Consider the following 19,948-nt stretch of genomic DNA (forward strand, 5'->3'; position numbering starts at 1 on the left):
TCCTCCCCAGGGCAAACCAAACAAGAAGAACCTTGTCCTTCTAAGAGTCAAATCAGTTCCATGCTACTTGGTTTGACCTAGGCCTAGGTTATAGAAAAACTGCATCTGTATGACCTTCATCAAAGCACTGGTTCTCAAGAGAGACAAAGAAAGCCCTTCAGAGCAACTGGTTGAACATGCAGATTCCTGGGCTCCCCCATTAGGAATGCTGACCTCAAAAGTCTGGGACTCCAGGAATCTGCATGTTTAACAAATGCCCCAGGAGATTCAACCACTCCTGGCAGCCAGATATGATGACTGCTTGACCTTGGCCTGGACTACTATAGGAGTCAGAGACATTCAACAGGACTAAGGATTAATGAAAGAATGAAACTCATATTTGTGGAGTTCCTTCCTCTACAGTGATTTAATGGTGTGGTTTACAAAGTCATTGATGTGTGTCCCTATCTTGCTGTGAGCATTTATTAAAATAGGTTATCTGCTCTGGGGCACCTGGGTGGCTCAGTTAGTTAAGTTGGCTGCCTTCGGCTCAGGTCATGATTCCAGGGTCCCGGGATCCAGTCCCCCGTCGGGCTCCCTGCTCAGCGGAGAGCCTGCTTCTCCCTCTCCCTCTGCCTGCCGCTCTGCCTACTTGTGCTATCTCCCTATCAAATAAATAAATAAAATCTTTAAAAAAATAAGTAATCTGCATTACGCACTTGTTTGGCTCTGTCATGTGTATATTCTTTAGCATTTGGCTCTTCGGTTCTCTCAAAATCTACATTTAGAAATAAAGGGCACTATAAGGAAAATCATTACAAAGAAAGACACCTGCTTGAATCCCTACCAAGAGGAAGAGAAAGAAGAATGGAAAAGAGAAAGGGTCTTGAAAGGAATGTGGCCAGGAGTCCATTACCCGCAAAATACCTGATTAGAGAACCCAGCCAAGGAAATATCCACCAAGAACAAGCCTTTCCCCCTGTGGATCAATTTGATTAATAGTGCAAAATCAATGACAATTACAGGCCCATAATCCTTCACTGGTAATCACCAAATCTAAAAAGCTCTAAAAACCGGAAGTTGGGTTTTTTTCAAAGCTAATTTGGTAGCAAGTATGACTTGAACTGAGCTGAGACTATTTATGGACTTATTTATTCCACTTATGATGAGTATTCATATGGCTTCCATAAAAAATAATATCTTTTGGGGGCACCTGTGTGGCTCAGTCAGTTGAGCATCTGACTCTTGATTTTGGCTCAGGTCATGATCTCGGGGGTCGTGAGATTGAGCTCCACGTCAGGATCCTCGCTCAGCAGGGAGTGTGCTGGAGATTCTGTCTCTCCCTCTCCCCTTGCCCCTCCCCCTGCTCTGCTCTCTTTCTCAATCTCTCTCTCTAAAATAAATCAATCTTTAAAAGAATAATAATAATAATGATAATAATAATCTTTTGATTATAGGATGTTACCCCAGATCCCACTGGGAGTATATATAAAATATTCCACATTCACTGTATTACTTTCTGATTTTTTTAAGTAAGCTCTACACCCAACATGGGGCTTGAATTCATAACCACGAGATCAAGAGTCAAGTGCTCTACCGACTGAGCCATCCAGGTGCCCCTGTATTACCTTTCTGAAATCCAAAAATTTCTGACTTCTGAAATACATCTGACCTGAATGGCTTGGGACAAGGACTGTCAATTTGGAATCTCAATCATCCAAACATTAATTTATCCCTACTCCCCACCCCAGCCCTCAGGAGCAATCCAAGAAGGAAAGAAACAAAGCTGGTATTCTCTACCACTGACCCAGCAGTAAAGTTACTCACCTTAAGCAAGGGATCAAGTTGGAGGTGCACTCAGTTACCCAGCATCAGGCCCCTCAAAGGCTACACTCACCAGCTACAGTCTACAGAGAGCAGACAGGGGCCCCCAACCACCTTGGGAAGGTCCTCAATATTTCTGGAGTCACCTAAGAGCCATGACAGCAGCCTTCCTGAGATTCTGGAATAGCCAAGATACTTCATGCTAACATGCTAAACAGAGAAGCAAAAATACAACACTGAGCCCCACAGTTAATTCTTACTTTTCCCACAGCCAAGGAGAGATGAGCAGATTCTTGGGGCCGATTCCCCTATAACTGCTCCATTTGGCTGGCTCTGATTCATGACAGCCCTATGCCAAAAACCCAGAAACCTACTAAAGGGAGCGAATCCTCCAGCCCCAACCAATGATGGGTCTAATTTCTTTTGAGGCAGTTAATCAATCTAGTTTTGACCCTAACTGAGTTTTCCAACAGTTAGTTTCACGTGGCCAAGCCACTCTAATCAACACTTTGGCCTTTCTCATCTGGCGTGTCTATTCCCATCACCAAGATAGAGGGTATCTTCTTTGAGCAACCTTTAAATCAGATACATGTAGACATATCGAATCAGCAGATCTGAAAAAAGACCTCAAGTTCATCATATTCCATTTCCGGTAAACTCATGGTCTCCCTCAGGAACTTCAAAGATTTATGACATTGAACCTCTCTGCCCTAGCATGCTGGAGCCATATCCATAATCACTGTTAACCAAAGAAGCCATGCGAAAATAACATTTTAATTCAGAGGCCCGACGGCCTCTAGCCTTGGCTTGAACATCCCTGCTTTCTTCCTTGCTGGGATGCCATCCACCTCCAAATTTTGGTAGCATGTTTTAGACCAGCAGATGGAAAGCTAAACCATCCCTTCAGTTGCAAATAGGGTGGGAAGAAAGGACACTTAGAAGTGCAAACAAGGACAGTAGGAAGAGGGGAATGTATCTGAGCATATCCCAGCACCAAGTTGGCGCTTCTGTATTCATGCTGATATCTGCCCAGTTCAGCACCTGAAGAAAAGTACAAGGACAGGTGGTAATAGAGAGATGTGCTACAAAGCACTTCTACTCTCCAGTCGTTTGGGAGATGAGCGGGGCCTTGCTATTAAATTCCACTTTGCAGATGAAGGAACCTAAGGGAAAAGGTTCCAACAAGAACCCAGATCCGTTAAACTCCCAGTTCAACACACTTTCCACCTCACACCTGACATGGTCCACACCTCATGATGGCTTCTCTTCTTTAGACTCTAGCCCTGCCCCTTGACCCAATGGCCCCACACCTATACCACCACACAGCTCACAGGATCTAGTCACTACAATGCAAGACCTCTCCAAACGCAACCAAACTGGGCAGCAAATTAAGTTTACATAGATGGGTTGCAGAGTCTAGCATTCCCTGAAGACGTACTCATCTTAGCTCCAACCCACCTCATTCAAAACCGGGTCTGCTGGGTTCTGATACTCCTCGGATCCTTAAAAATGGAGGGGAAAAAACGCACAGGTTCTGTTCAAAACCATACCCTCTCAGATTCCCCAGGAAAGCTCCCTGTACTACTTCAAGGTTCTCCTTGCTAAAAGAAAGCCAGAGGCCCAAGGTGGAGTCACTCACCCCCAAGATAACAAACCAAGACTTAATTGCAGTTTCAACTCCCCCAGTAGAATTTTAAGCCAATCAATCTGGAATTTTCTGGTCAGCACCAACTAAGCACTCCATTCCCCAAAGGAAGATGATGTAATCCACCTAATAAGAACCTCTGCCCTTCCCCCTAAGGGAAGGTGACCTTGCCTGAAACAATCTTTTCTTTTCTTTTTTTCTCCTTTGCTAATAACTTCCTTGCCCCACCCTACTTCCTATGAAAACCAACCGTTTTGTACAACTCCCCCCTCTCCTTGCTAGATGGGATGCTTCCTGACTCATGAATCTCTTAATAAAGCCAATTAGATCTTCAAATTTACCCTGTTGAATTTTGTTCTTTAACACTGGCAATTTGTAAATTCAGCTCTTTCCAAATGCCTCTCCGACATCACTTGTCCTCCTTCCTGTTCCCACAGTTACATCAGCTCCAAGTTCATTGGCATCACTGTCCAGTCTCCCATCAACTGTTTCACCCCAACATTAGATCTGATAAACCCCCATCTTCATGACACCTAAGTAAGATTAATTTTTGTTCACAGGAGGAAGTGTTGGTACTATGGCAATGTAATCTGGAAGAAGGGCCAGTTGCCAAGACCATCCTAAATGAGGGACTAGCCAGGTAAATCAGTGAAGAGGGTGGGAAAACTAAATGAAACGAAAACCATGAGAGAGGACCAGGGGAGTGGTGTTTGGCCTGGTACACAGTCTTCTCGGGCCCAGTCCTCCAGCTCTAGTTCTCCTGGTCCTACCTCCTATGATGGTACACAGCGATTTGGGGATTCCCGAGGGCTTATAACCATTACCAACCATAGAGAAGATCCATTCCTTGGACTGCCCAAAGTCTGTTCTAGGCTCTATTCACTAATGATCATACCCTTGGACCCACATCCTCTCTCCCTGGACCACTGAGATAATCTCTTCACTGGTCTCCCACCTCCATGCACACTGCTGGAAGAAAGATCTACCTAAAACACCATTCTGATCTGCCATTTAAAATCCTACAATGACTTGTCAGTATCTGTGGAAAAAGCCCAAGCTCCTTAAGCATGGCAGGCAAGGCTTTGACTGCTCCAGACCCTGTCTATGTCCTTCAGCCTGGAAACCTCATGCTTTGTGCCAAATTGTACCTTGAACACACTCCATGTTGATAAACACACTTCTACAACCTCATTTTCTAATTGCTCAATTTCATTCAATTATATAGATATGCAACAATTACTCAACCAATCTCCTCCTACTGCACATGTTGTTATGTCTAAATTTTCAGATCCTTTACTATTTCCTTAGTCTACATTTATACAAGGAGAATTTCTAGGTCTTCAAAGGGAATATACATTTTAAGGCTTTTAACCTATAATTCTAAACTGCCTTCGAGAAAATTTCTTTGAATTTATACTCCCACCAGCAACATATGATAATGTGTTTCTGCTACAACCTGTTTAAAAGGCAAAACACGGAATGGGAGCAGAATTTGCCACCCTGAAATATGTCTCTTTGGCATAAGGATTATTTTAGGCTCGTTATTTAAAACACACACACACACACACACACACACACACCAGCAGACATGGGAGAAGCTCTGAAAAGTGAGTAGAAGTTACCCTTTTGTAGGAGACATTTACAATCCTAAGGGAAATCTCCATTTGTGAGAATGCCCCTCCCCCCATACCAGGAAAAGAAGGATGACTCAAACTCTAGACACTCTTATCAATGGAGAAGACACTGACCTCAACCTTCATAATGACCTTACCCTTGATTACCATGCTTTTCCTGGTCCCCTCCCATAACTGGCCTTCTGCCCTACCCTACCCCTACCACCCAATGTCTTCCTTTTGTCTCTAGGCTAGAGATGGTATTTAAGGTGGTGGCTTGGGCCTTCAGGGAGTTACTCAATTTTCCTGGGTCCCTCCCATGTCTGCAGGAGGTGCACATGCTACCAAACTTCCATTTGTTTTTCTCTCCTGCTAATTGGTCTTTTATTACGGGGGGGGGGGGGGGGGGCAGGGTCTCTGCCAAGAAAGAAGAGTGGAAAGAAAATTATTTTCCACCCCAATAACACAAACATACAACTATTCCTTCATTTGGCATGTTTCAAATGACCAAAAATGTTTGACTATTTTCTAACTTGTTTTTTGGACAGCTGTATTTCTTCTTTGGGGATGTGACCATCTGTGGCCTTTGCCTATTTTACAATTGGTATGTTCTTTTTCTTACTGGGTTGTAAGAACCATTTATGCTTTAATGACATTTAATACAGATTATTTGATATTTATTGTAAATATTTTCCCCAGGATGTCACTGTTGTAGCTTTGCTTATGTTAGTTTTTTGATGTACAGAAGCTTCTTTATCTTTATGTAATCAGGCATAATTGTCATTTCCTTTATGGCTTCTGTCTTTGATGTCATGTTTAAAAATCTTACAACCCTGGAATTATAGAAGAGTCACCTACTATTTTCCTAATATTTTCGTGATTTTATTTTTAAAATTTCAATCCCTAGTGCTAATATGATTCACTCTTCCAGAATGGCCTTCTCACCTTAAATTTTCTGGCCAATCCCTATTTACCCTTCAAATACAAAATTAAGCATATTTTTCTCCAAGAAGCCTTTGGTTAAATGCCCACCCTCTGTCCTTTCATTACTCCTTCTGCTTACCTCTTTCTGAGAAATTACCACTTTTGTCAGTGTAAAGAAGTTACAAAAAGAGAGCCTTCTCTCAAGAGTTTAGAAAAAAGGGAAATAAGGGTCATAAAGAGTTGGGTTTTAGAATCAACATAAAATGGATTTAAAAGGTTATAAGGTCATCTTAAAACCAGAATGGTTCCCAGACTTCAAAGACCAGATTGTAACCTGCTTGAATTATACCTTAGAAGAGAATGAATGGGGTTGGTCAACCACTGAGGTACTGAATAAGGAGAGTCACAGAGAGGTGTATTTTGTAGCGTCCACACTCAAGCACTAGCCAGGAGCCAGAGAAGCTTAGCTCATAAACACCAAGCTTTCTGGTCCCACTGGCAAATTCATCCCTATTAAGAGAATGGAAGCAAGACAGGTAGCATTGCTAAGTGGTTCAGATTATGGGCTTTAGAGTCAAAACAAACTTGGGTTCACAGGCTGGCTTTGCCACTCACCAGCAGTGAGCTTGGGCAAGAAACTGGAGGAATTCCCGTTTCTAAAATAGGGACAAAAATAGTATCTATGTCTCACGAGGTTTTGGAGAGGATCAAATGCGATAGAGCAAGCAAAGCTCTTGGCACAACGCCTAGCGCATAGCTAGCACTCAATACCTAAGAGCTATAATTATTCTGATCTCAGTAGAAAATCCATCCCTACTGTGAGCTACATCAGCAACAGCTCATGTTAAGTTTCCAGTTCATCTAACTTTGCTTGTGCTAACTCCATGCTTGCATAACAATGTGCTGCTGTATTATTTGGCTTCCCTTCTCCAGCTGCCAAAAAGGGGAGGATACTTAACCCCCCTAGACTCAGTTTCCTCATCTGTCAAATGGGGGTTACAACGGGACGACGTCATACAGTAGAGGTGAGGACTGAACACTTGAAGCACTTAGTTCAGTGCCTGGCACACTGTAAGGAATAAAATACGCACGAGCTATTGATAGCATCCTTCTTGGATGCCCTTTCTCTTCTCACTCCGAATTCCATCCAAGCCCATGGCAAGTTCTATTTCCTCCACAAAGCCCTCGCCAATCACTCCAGATAATGCCTCTCTCTTTTTTTTTTTTTTTTCCAGTAGCCTGTAGAACTCTTTAGGCACTTAGATTTTATTTAATTTGGGGTATTAAATAGCTCTCAATTGCTGCACACAGTGCTACAGATTTTGAACGAGGACCTGATTATCAATCTTTCCCTCCTGATAAATCTTAAATTGGCATTTGGATGAGACGCTGAACAAAGTCCAAAGGCTGTTTGTAGGGTAATGAAGGCCCTCAGCAATGCCCCCCCCAACAACACACTGCCTTGCCAGTTTTATTTCCCACTATGCCTCGGGTTTCCACCCTGAACCCTGGGTTCTAAATTCTAAAATGGAAAAGCATAATAGTGTTTGCCTCCAACACTTAACCTCAAACTGTCGCTTCTATGCAGATACCAAATGCTTTCTGGATATTTCCGTCTAGATGTCACACAGTACCTCAGACCTAACAATGTCTAAATGTGGACGTGTCATCTTCTTTTCCTAACCTCTTCCCTCTCTAACTGCCTGCTCAAAGAATGGGAGAGAAGAGACAACTCTTCTAGCAGAATTCCAACTGACAAAGGCAGAAGGAATGAGGGAAGCAGGAAGTCAACATGAGGCAAACACGGTAGTAATCACTGTTCCAGGCAGAAACCATGGATAGCTACTCTGATTAGTCACGCAAGTATTACTTTTGCATGCAAGCTACGTGTTCATTACAAAGGAAAAACAGGAACTTCATAGGGGAGAAATCTGGCAGACGCTGTCTTGATCAAGTGACCATGGTTAGCATCACCAGTAATAAGACATATCATCGTGTACCCCCTGATATGACACACAAGAAGGGTACAGCATCACTTCTGTGCTGGTTTTGTCCAAACTGCCCAAATCTAAGCAAGAAAAAAAATTAGGTAAATCTAAATTAGGGAAATTTTGCAAAGTAACTTACCAGTGCTCTTCAAACTGTCAAGGTAATGAAAGACAGAATGGGAAGCTGTCGTGGACGGAAAAGACTAAGAAGACATGACAACTAAATATAATGTGGGATCCTGGATTGGATCCTGGAACAGTAAAGGGATGTTTGTGAAAAAACTGGTGAAATTGAAATAAAATCTATAGTTCAGTTCAGAGCACCGGTAACAATTTCTCAGTGTTAATAATTTTACCATGATTATGCAAGATGTTAACATTAAGGAAGCTAAGTGAAGGGCATACACAAATTTTCTGTAATATCTTTACAAATCTTCTGTAAATCAAAAATAATTTTAGGGGCACCTGGGTGGCTCAGTCAGTTAAGCGTCCGACTCTCGATTCCAGCTCAGGTCATGATTTCCAGGTCATCAGATCAAGCCCCGCATTGGGCTCTGTGCCAAGTATGGAGATTGCTTAAGATTTTCTCTCTCCTTCTCCCTCTGCCCTCCCCCCCACCCAACATGCACGTGCATGCGCACGATCTCTCTCTCAAAAAAAAAAAAAAAAAAGAATAAAAGAAGAAAACACAGCTTTAAAAAGTACTGTCATCTAATCGGTTAGCCTATTTTCAAACTTTGGAGCTATCTTTGATGGTACCCCTCTTCCTCAGCCCCCACAGGTAGTCAGTCCCCAAGTCCTGTCATGTTGACATTTCAACCTTTTCAATATATCTCACATTTATCCCCACTATCTTTTCCTAGTTTAGTCCCTCTCATTTTCTTGAACTACTATAACAATTTCCTATCTGATCTCCAGGTCTCCAGCGTCTCCCCTCCTTCGCTCTAGAGTTCATACATTATTGTCAGGTTCTTATTCTTAAAACAGAGCCCTCATCATGTTATGTTCCTCATTAAAATTTTCAGATGACCAATTCGACACAATCACTATCAGAATCTCAGCTGACTTCTTTATAGAAACTGAAAAGCTAATTCTAAAATTCTGAGGGAACTGTAAGGGACTCCAAATAGCCAAAACAAGTTGAAAAGAACAAGTAGAAGGACCCACATGACTTGATTTCAAAACTCACTACAAAGCAATAATAAAGACAGTGTGGTGCTGGCATAAGGATAGACACACAGGCTAGTGGAATGGCGTTGAAAGTCCAAAAATAAACACAACTGATTTTCAACAAGGGTGCCAAGACCATTCAATGGGGAAATAGTCTCTTCAACAAATGGTGCTAAGAAAAGTGGATTTCCATATGCATAAGAACGTGTGAACCACTACCTCACAACCATATGCAAAAATTAACTCAAATTCAATCAAAGACCTAAATGTAAAAGCAAAAACTATAAAACTCTTTAAAAGTAAACATAATAGGGGCCCCTGGGTGGCTCAGTCAATTAAACAGCTGCCTTTGGCTTGGGTCATGATCCCAGGGTCGTGGGATGGAGCCCCACATCAGGCTCCCTGCTCGGTGGGGGGCCTGCTTCTCCCTCTCCCTCTGCTGCTCCCACTGCTTGTGCTCTCCTGCTCTCTCATTCTGTCAAATAAATAAATAAAATCTTCAAAAAAAAAAAAGTAAGCATAATAGTCAATCTTCACGACCCCAGATTTGGCAATGGATTGTTAGATGTGACACAGAAAGCTAAGCAACAAAAGATAAAAACAGCTAAATGGGACTTCATGAAAATTAAAATCTTCTGTGATTCAAAGGACACTACTAAGAAAGAAAAGAGACCACACAAAGAATGAGAAAATTTTTGCAAATCCTATCTCTGACAAGCGTCTAGTATCCAGAATACACAAAACTCTTGAAACACAATAATAAAATGACAAACAACCCAATTAAAAGCGGGCTCAAGATTTGAATAGACATTTATCCAAAGAAGACATCCAAATGGCCAATACACTCATGAAAAGATGCTCAATATCATTAGCCATTAGAGAAATGAAAATCAAATTCACAAGGACATACCACTTCACACCCATAGGCAAGGCTTAGATAAAAGACAATCACAAGTGTTTGTGATGATGAGAAAAAACTCAAACCTCATACAGGCACACCTCATTTTGATGTGCTTTACTTTATTGCACTTTGCAGATACTGTTTTTTGTTGTTTTTTTTTTTAACAAATGGAAGGTTAGTGACAAACTTGCCTTGAACAAGTCTATCTGTGCCATTCTTCAACGGCATTTGCCCACTTTGTATCTCTGTGTCACATTTCGGTAATTCTTGCAATATTTCAAACTTTTTCATTATTTGTTAAGGTAATCTGTGATCAGTGATCTTTACTGTTATACTGTAATTGTTTTCGGATGTCACAAACTGCATCCACATAAGACAGCGAACTTAATCAATAAATGTTGTATGTGTTCCAACTACTCCACTGACTGGCTGGTCCCCCATCTCTCACCATCTTCTTGGGCCTCCCTATTCCCTGAGACACAACAATACTGAAGTTAGGCCATTTATTAACCCTACAATGGCATCTAAGTGGTCAAGTGAAAGGAAGAGTCACAAGTCTCTCACTTTAAATCAAAAGCTAGGAACGATTAAACTTAGTGAGAAAGGCATGTTGAAAGCCAATAGGCCGAAAGCGGGGCCTCTTGAGCCAACAGTTAGCCAAGCTGTGATTGCAAAGGAAAAGTTCTTAAAGGAAATTAAAAGTGCTACTCCAGTGAACACATGAATGGTAAGAAAGTGAAACAGCTTTTGGAGGCTATGGAGAAAGTCTGAGTGGTCTGGATAGAAGATCAAACCAGCCACCACATTCGCCTAAGCCAAAGCCTAATCCAGAGCAAAGCCCTGACTCTCTTTAATTCCATGAAGGCCGAGGGAGGTGAGGAAGCTGCAGAAGAAAAATTTGAAGCTAGCAGAGGTTGGTTCACGAGGTTTAAGGAAAGAAGTTGTCTCCTTAACATAAAAGCGCCAGGTGAATCAGCAAGTGCTGATGTAGAAGCTGCAGCAGGTTCTCCAGAAGGTCTAGCTAAGATAGTTAATGAAGGTGGCCACACTAAACAACAGACTGTCAGTGCAGATCAAACAGACTTTTATTGGAAGAAGATGCCATCTAGGACTATCATAGCTAGAGAGGAAAAGTCAATGCCTGACTTCAAAGCTTCGAAGAACAGGCTGACTCTCTTATTGAGTGCTAAAGCAGCTGGTTACGGATGGTTGAAACCAATGCTTTAAGTTGAAGCCAATGCTCATTTACCATTCCAGAAATCTTAGGGCACTTAAGAATTATGTTAAATTTCCTCTGCCTGTGCTCTATAAATGGAACAACGCCAGCCTGGGTGACAGCACATCTGCTCATAACATGGTTTGCTGAATATTTTAAGCCTACTGTCGAGACCTACTGCTCAGAAAAAAAAAAAAAAAAGACTCCTTTCAAAATCTTCCTGCTCACTGACAATGCACCTGGTCACCCAAGAGCTCTGATGGAAATGCGCGCAATTAATGTTGTTTTCATGCCTGCTAACGCAACATCCATTCTGCCACCTGTGGATCAAGGAGTCATTTTGAATTTCCAGTCTTATTACTGAAGAAATACATTTCATAAGGCTATATAGCTGCCGTAGAAAGTGATTCCTCTGATGGATCTGGGCAAAGTGAATTGAAAACCTTCTGGAAAGGATTCACCATCCCAGATGCCATTAAGAACATTCATGATTTGTGGGAAGAGCTCCAAATACCAACACGAACAGGAGTTTGGAAAAAGTTGATCCCAACCCTCGTGGATGACTTTGAGGGGGCCAAGACTTCCGTGGAGGAAGGAACTGCAGGTGCAAAGGGAAGAGCAAGAGAACTAGAATCTGAAGTGGAGCCTGAAGATGGGACTGAACTGCTGCCGTCTCATGATGGAACTTGAATGGCTGAGGAGTTGCTTCTTATGGCTGAGCAAAGAAAGTGGTTTCTTGAGATGGAATGTACCCCTGGTGAAGATGCTGTGAAGAGCGTTGAGAGGACAACACAGGACTTAAAATATGACATCAACTTAGTTGATAAAGCAGCAGCAGGGTTTGAGAGGATTGAGTCCAATTTTTGTAGCTCTACTGTGGTAAAATGCTACCACACAGCATCACATGCTACAGAGAAATCGTTTGTGAAAGGAAGAGTCCGTCGGTGCGGCAAACCTCAGCATTGTCTCATTTTTAAGAAACTGCCCCGGCCACCCCAGTCTTCCGCAACCACCACCCTCATCAGGCAGCGGCCATCAACATTGAAGCAAGACTCTCCACCAGCGGAAAGACTGTGACTCGCTGAAAGTTTAGATGGTTAGCATTTTTTGCAATAAAGTATTTTTTTAATTAAGGTACATACATAGTATGCTTAGACATAATGGTATTGCACACTTAACGGACCACGGCATAGTGCAAATATAACTTTTATATGTATGAGGAAACCAACGAATTCATTTAACTCGTATTATTGTGATATTTGCCTCATTGCGGTGGTCTGGAATGGAACCCACAGTACTCTGAGGTATGCCTGTACACTGTAAAATGGCGCCACAGCCCTGGAAAATAGTCTGGCAGTTCCTCAAAAGGCTAAACACAGTTATCATGGGACCCAGCAACTCCATTTCCATGTATACGTCCAAGAGACATGTCCACGCCAAAACTCATACACGGATGTTCATAGCAGCCATATTCATAACAGCCAGAAGGTGGACACAACCCAAACACTCCTCAGTGAATGAATGGATACACAAAGTGTGGTGTATCCTCGCAATGGACTACTATCGGGCCATTAAAAGGTGTGAATTTCTGATCCATGCTACAACACGGACGAACCTTAAACACATACTAAGTGAAAGAAACCAGTCCGAGAAGACTGTGTATTATGTGACTCCATCGCTATGAAATGTCCAGACCAGGCACATCTGTAGAGACAGGAAGCAGATCAGTCATTGCTTAGAGCAGGGGGAGGGAGGAAGGACGGGTAGGGGAGTGACAGCTTAATGGTACGGAACTTCTTTTTGAGGGGATGAAAATGTTCCAAATTGTGGTGATGGCTGCACGTACCTGTGAATATACTAAAAACCACTGCCTGAACACTTTAAATGGGTGAACTGTACAGTAAGTGAATTATAGCTCAATAAACTGTTTAAAAAAAAACAACAACAACAAATTTAGGATGGCTCTTTAATGCTTGTTAAATGAAGTCCAAACTCCTTAATTTGGCATCCAAGTTCCTCCCCTCCCCGATCATCACTTGACAACCCCCCCAACCAGTATTACTGCTCACTACTCTTCTTCATGTGCCTTTCCATAAAACCAAAAGAATTGTTCGCCATTCCCCATCAACCCCACCATGCAGTTTCCCATCTGTCTTCCCTCTTGCTCTTCCCTTTCCCCTGGAACTCTGTTCTCACAACCCATTTCCACGTGTTTATTTCCTGCTTCTTTCATAAAGCCCAGTTCAAATGCTCCCTCCTGGGCAAATCTTTCCCTGTTCTTCAACCCTCATATAGGAGGCCCTCAAAAAATGATTTACTGAAAGAATGAAGGTCAGTAGTCCTCCCATAGGAGGAAGGACTTCCACCTCTAAACTGCAAGCAGTAATGCAGGACTCTCCAAAGGCTGGAGATACTGCCAGAGGATAATCTCCTCAAAGCCACAACTGCACTTCTCTCTTCCTTTCCGAATCACGGTGGCAGCTCACTGCTTCAGCCCCCTTACCCAGTCTCCGAGAACGTTCCAAACTGCTACTCTCTACCTTTTCCCAAAACCCCGCCCTCATTGAAAAAAGCACTGACATTATGCCAGGGCCGCCGAGTACAGTTGTGTAGGTTGTGCACTGCACAACCCTAGTGGCGCCATTCAATTATAGTCTATGTGAATGGCACCCTCTCCTAGGGTTGTGCAGTGCAAAGCCATTCGTGGCAGCCCTGCTTAGAAACATCAGTACAATTTAGGAAGAAAGCCAAAAAGAACACTCAGTGAGAGAACCACTGCATCTATATTGCTATTGAGAAGTGGATATTCTCCAAATCTTATTAAGAAGATTAAAAAACGCAGAAAAAGAACATGGTCATGGCATGCACACAGTATTTGCATAGAGTTAGAAAACAGAAACACCCACGAGAAAAATCATCATTAATGTTTTCCCAGGAGTGGAGAGAAAAAAGGATACACGTTCTGGTCACTACAATGGTATGAAGTACCTACATTGTCTCTCTCAAAACCCTTCAACCCCTGATGGTTCTGATTTTAGGTTACCAAACAAGTCCCCGATTAATTTGGCTTCAGAACCTGGCTATCAGGAAGGATATGACCCGACTGATAGACATAAGTGTTATGTCTCTACACGGGTCCCTCCCCCATCATCAATCCATTCATCCACCTTGTGGTCTATCGCAAAGTCTCCTATAAGGCTGTGGAGTGTGAAACCAACCTCCCTGGATGAGCTGATAAAAATTAGGCCTTACTCCCTGCTCAGCGGGAAGCCTGCTTCTCCTTCTCCCACTCCCCCTGCTTGTGTTCCCTCTCTCACTGTGTCTCTCTCTGTCAAATAAATAAAATCTTTTAAAAAAAAAAAAAATTAGGCCTTAAACCCACAAACCAAGTTGCAGAGTCAGCACCCACATCAACTCCACCGAGGCACAGATACCCTCTAAAGCTCAGCCAGAGCACCCAGCCAACAAGGCCCCCCTCTAAACTGCAAGTAGTAACGCAGGACCCTCCAAAAAGGGAGTCGTTTAGGGTTGGAGATATTAGCTGTAAAGACAGGTGAGCTGGTGGTCGAGACTGAATATGCCCAACGCTGACTAGGTTCCTTCTTTTGGGTCCCCGCTCCAACTCAGTTCAGCCTCCCACATTTCATTCCACTTCTCCTACCTCCTCCAGAGACTTCCTGGATCACCCACCAAAAGTGATCATTCCTTTTCTGCACTACACTGGTGCTTACTGGTGCTATACACTTATCACTCCATTAGTCTCCCACTGTTGTTAATAATGATAATGACAGCAGCAGCAGCAGGAATAATAATAATAATAATTACAGCAACGGCAGTGCCTGTGCCTGACCCTACATTCAGCACCTTCCGCATATTGTTTCATGTAGTCCTCACAACCATCTTAGGAGATAAGGGCTATCCTCCACCCCGCCCCTGTTTACATAGGAGGAAAACGAGCTAATAATGAAAGTGACTTGCCTAAGGTCACACAACTACTAAGTAAGTGGAAGAGTCGGGCTTTGAACCCGGGACTGTCTGACTCCAAAGATCGTGTTTGTAGCCAATACTACCTTCTGTCTCCCCTATACGATAGTTTGGCTTTTAAAGAGTTGTCTCTGCCTCTACTCCTCAAAGTGCATAACACGGTGTCAGACGCATAAAAGTTCCCCAAGGAAACACGTGCGAGCGGACTCTGCTCCCTGGCCAGAACCCAGCTGAGGACACCAGCTGGACAAGAAGGGAAGAGGGGTAGTGTGTCCAGAGAGGCTTGACCTTTGAAGGAGCCACGGGAGTCTGCCTCCGCTGACCCATTTAAGAGAGGATCATGCTGCTGACTTGACCTCAATCCCAGAAAAATATTTAAAATAGAATGACCTGGTTGTCTTAAAACCCTTCCAGACAACTCGGAGGGAACAGAGCCTAGGCCAACCCATGGGAGGGATGGAGAGTATCCAGTTCCCCACAGGAAGGAGACCAACTATGTCAGGGTCACAGCCATGGGGGCCAGCAAATGTTTGCAGAGCCCTGCCACCGAGAAGCTATCTGACTGTGGTCAAGGATCTTTGGGGTGGGAGGAGAAATAGGAGCATTAATTTTTAAAGAAGGAAGGTTTTTCCAACTTCCTTGGGCCCCGGTTTTTTGGCATCTTTAAAAATAGGAAGAAGAATACCTACCACGTGCAGTGCAGCCAAGGTAAAAAAAAGGAATGTAGGCCAAGTACCTGGGGCCTGATGCCTACGTCAGTTTGTTCTTGCCGGGGATTCTGGGCTCACAAGGAGATGAAGGACAGAGTTCCTGGCTACAAGAAGTTCACCGTACGTCTGCAAAAGTCCTCTGATCTACAGTACTGCTAGCGCTCCACCAACCAGTGATCAAGGGGCTGGTGGATTACCCTAACTCCCAGCCAGGCCATTTTGTCAGATGAAAATTTTGGTGGGAAAGAAGAAAATTGCTGGCAAAGACCAAGGCTGGGGAGTTACGTCTTTGCTGCCAATCTCCCATCTACACCTCTGTATTAGGAGACTGGGAAAGGGGACTCATGATCATTATTTGGAAAGGGATGGGTGTAAACCCTGTTCTTTTCCTTCACGACACTTGCTACTGTTTCTCACTTTATAGCAGCTAGTGTTGTTGTTTTTTTTTTTAATGTCCATCTTCCCTGCTAGACTGTCAACTCTTGGAGGGCAGTGGCTGTGTGCTGGTCCTTAACTGGCTGTGTGCTGGTCCTTAACTGTAGATCCAGAAGCTAACACAGTGCCTGGAACATACGAGACGCTCAACAAATACTTGTTGAGTGAATAAATGAAACGAGCACATAGACGTCCCTATGGTACATGGGATAGACTTGGTCACTCTAAAACGCTCAAGCCTTGCTTATGTATAGAATGCCTCTCAAGATTTCTAAGCAACTGGTAATGGTGGTTTGTTTCCAGGGGGAAGAAATAGTTGGGAAGTCAGGGGTTGGAAGGAATCCTACATCCTATTCTGTTCCTTTCAAATTGTTTGAATTTTTAAATAACAACTAATTGAACATGAAACCTGCAGGGAACACATGCTTACAGTGGTTAATCTCTAGGAGATAGACTTCTCAGGGGCTTTTTATTTGTCATGTGTCCTATTCTTGTAATGTTGCAGGCTTGGATCGGGAGCGCGCGCTGCTTTTATGATAGAATCGCATGACAAAAAGGCAATTTTGCAAAGAACAAAGATACGGTGCCTAGCTCTGCTAACCACTTGGGGTATAAAAAGGGAGGCAGCTAGAAGTTGAGGTGGGTTCAAAAACCCAGAAAGCTTTGTCCAAATGGCACTGAGGGAGGGAAACTGCTGTGCCTCCCCACAGATAAGCTCCTTCTTCAAGCAACTGGAAAGATTTATTTTAATCCCCGAGACAGCCTCAAGCCACTGTTAACAGCCCAGACACCAAGCCAGCTAGATAATTGGATTTTTTTTTTGAAGGGAAGGTGTCGCTCTTTTGTCTGTGACAGTAATGACAGGGCCCTCACAGTGGGCTTGTAACTCCTCAGGCTTTCCTGGTCCCATCCCAAGAAGGAAACACTAAAGTACAGAAAAGTTGGTCCTGTTTCAACTGCCCAGAACCCAGGTATTTGGCTTTGCTGTTAAAACGCAATGGTTCTAAATGCTGAAGGCGCCTTGGACTCATCCGGGCAGTTCACTGAAAATAAAAATCCCAATTCTTGGGGCCCCGCTCCTCAAGACCCTGACTCACCTGGTCAGGCCTGGGGCCGGGGCAGTCCTATTTTGGAGTGTCGCAGGTGATTTTCAACGTATAACCACATTTGCAAACCACAGTTCTCCCCACTGCTGAACAGCCCCGCGTTCTTGAAGAGCGTCCTTACTCACTATTTTTTAAAACTTCCAGCAGTATGTTCCCCCTCCAAAAAAAAAAAAAAAAAAAAAAGGCAGGCCGAAGAAGTCTGTAACCAAGACAACAAGCTGGGAGCACAAATAGATAGGTCTTCTGTGATTTGAAACCACAGACACTGAGTAACAGACAGGAAGCTAAAGTTTAACAAAAGCATGGTGTCTGAGCGAGCGCCCAAATGCCGAAACCTCAGACTCCCGCTCCATCATCGGAACTGGGTATCTTGAACAGAGGCCCTCAAGCTGGAAAGCAACCCTGAATTAGCAAACTACACCCTTAAAAAAAAAAATGCTTTCTTCTGAATCGGACTTCTGAGGGGGGGTGGGGGAGTGGGACAGGAACGTCTGCTTTGGTGGAGGTTACAAACCACTTTTCTTTTTTTTCCCCCCCAATCCCTCCCTCCCTCCCTTCCCTACCTGCCCTGACCCGATCGCAGAGCAGGACGACAATGAAACATGAAATCCACATGTGCTCAGGTTGGTGGGGGGGAAAAAAAAAAGCGCTCTTCCTCCGGCTGCGCTCTGACCCTGGAGCTCAGGTTTTGTTCCCAAGAAGGGAAGCAGGGAGATGGATAAAAGGGTTGCGGCAGCTGCAAATTGAAAGGCACAGAGTTGGCCTTTTGTTCTCCTTTTCAGGCAGGGGCTATTCTGGAAAGCAGACATCAAAAGGAAAATTCAGCCTGCGATGAGCTGAAATTGGACAAAATGTGATGAGGCCTAAGTGGAGGTGGCGGGGGGGGAGAAAAGAAAGAAAGAAAAGAGAAAGAGGAAAAAGGGCTTTTCTTTACCAGAAGGGGCTCTTTTCTGAAAACTGCCTCAAATTACAGTGCTTTCCACATTCGGTGCACTCCAGGAAGCTTTGCATGGTACCTAGAACCAAACCGCTCTTGGCCACGTGGAGGAGGAATTGAGGCAGATGCAAATGGCCCAGAATTTCGTGGTTTGGGAGCCACAAGGGGGGGAGGGAAATGCAGGACTTCGGGAGTAGCCCTCTAGCACATTCTGTTTCCCTCGGTCCAGAGGGACAGATGAACGCTTATTCAGAGTGATGTGAAGGAAGGGTTGGCAGGCAAAACTGCCAGGGGAAGCAAACTATTGGTGGCTAGAGGGAATGCAAAGCCAGACGTTACCTTGTCTTAAAGGGTCTCTGCGAATGGTGCTTTCCTTTATTATTCCTTAGGATATGGACCCACCCATCTCTGGGGGATTTGGGGTGGCCCCATGGAAGGATGCTTGGCTCTCACGAGCCTTTGAGCTTTTTGGCTTCTGGGCTTATAATCTTTTTTTAAAATTAATTAATTAAATTAAATTAATTAAATTATTTAATTAATTTTTAAATTTTTTTTTAAATTTAATTTTCCTTCGCCATGGGGAGAAAAAACCAGCCTGATGGGGGGACTCCCAGAGTGTGTCCTACTGGAAGGCAGGTAGAGAAATGAGCTACACCGTCCAGCCGCGTACCTTCTGCGAGAATCCAACCGAGTCACAGGCCTACACCTGGAAAAGCACCGCTTTCCTTTCCTCTCCAGGGACCTACAGATGGGCCTGTCTCCTAAATGCTTTTGAACTTTACCTCTGTGACCCATTAGGCTGTGTCCTTTCATTAAGTCCTACGGTAGCTTCTATTCTGAGCAGAAGAAACCCACAGGAGTCCTAACGAGAAGTGCAAATAACATTTAGCAACAGGTATTTAAGGCACTATATAATTTTTAATAGTTGAAGCAGGGCCCCAAACCAAATGGCCTGAAGGCCCCTCCTAGCTCTGCAGAACTACATAAAACTCACGACAGAAACAACATTTAGCAAACTTCATGCTGACCAATTGAATGCTCGGTGGTATATAAAAACAAAACAAAACAACAAACTCTAAATGGTACTATCATCACACCAGCAGAGTGATTTCAGCCGATCGCATAATCAAGAAATACCCACAGAGCATTCAGTCATGTTCTCCACTCTCTACAGATGTGGAATTCTGGAATAACGAAAAGCCATCTGTTATGTCTCAACTCCGCAAGCAATGCCTTGGGTAAGCTGTACTCACTTAGCTCTCCTCCAGGCCCAGCATTAATGAGCCCGACCTAAAGTACAGAATGTACTTCCCAAATTACTTCACTCTCCTATTTCTGCCCCCAACCCAGCCCAGCAGTGACCCTGGTCAAGTGATTTGAGACCACCTCCAATATACACAGACAAGTTGTTTCAGAGCTGGCAGACTTTATTTCGAGAATGTCTACTTCTAGAAGAAAATGCAATGGCCTGAGAGTTAGAACCCCAGGCCGTAATCCCAGAACAGCTGCTAACTAA

The 19,948-nt window shown here is 43.7% G+C and overlaps 1 protein-coding gene across 10 annotated transcripts in view; it reads right to left on the minus strand.

The window, feature by feature from the left end:
* Window positions 1–19,948, minus strand: part of TMEM164 (transmembrane protein 164) — a 177,696-nt gene that overhangs the window by 113,096 nt on the left and 44,652 nt on the right. Inside the window, exon 1 of one of the 10 annotated variants that reach the window (XM_078064587.1) lies at window positions 699–723. The exons of the other annotated variants lie outside the window; for them this stretch is intronic. The gene's annotated coding sequence lies outside the window, so the exon portion shown is untranslated. Of the gene's footprint in view, window positions 1–698; window positions 724–19,948 lie in introns of those variants that run through there. 10 annotated transcript variants of the gene reach the window in all.

Source organism: Halichoerus grypus, chromosome X, assembly GCF_964656455.1.
Source record: "Halichoerus grypus chromosome X, mHalGry1.hap1.1, whole genome shotgun sequence".
NCBI lineage: Eukaryota > Metazoa > Chordata > Mammalia > Carnivora > Phocidae > Halichoerus > Halichoerus grypus.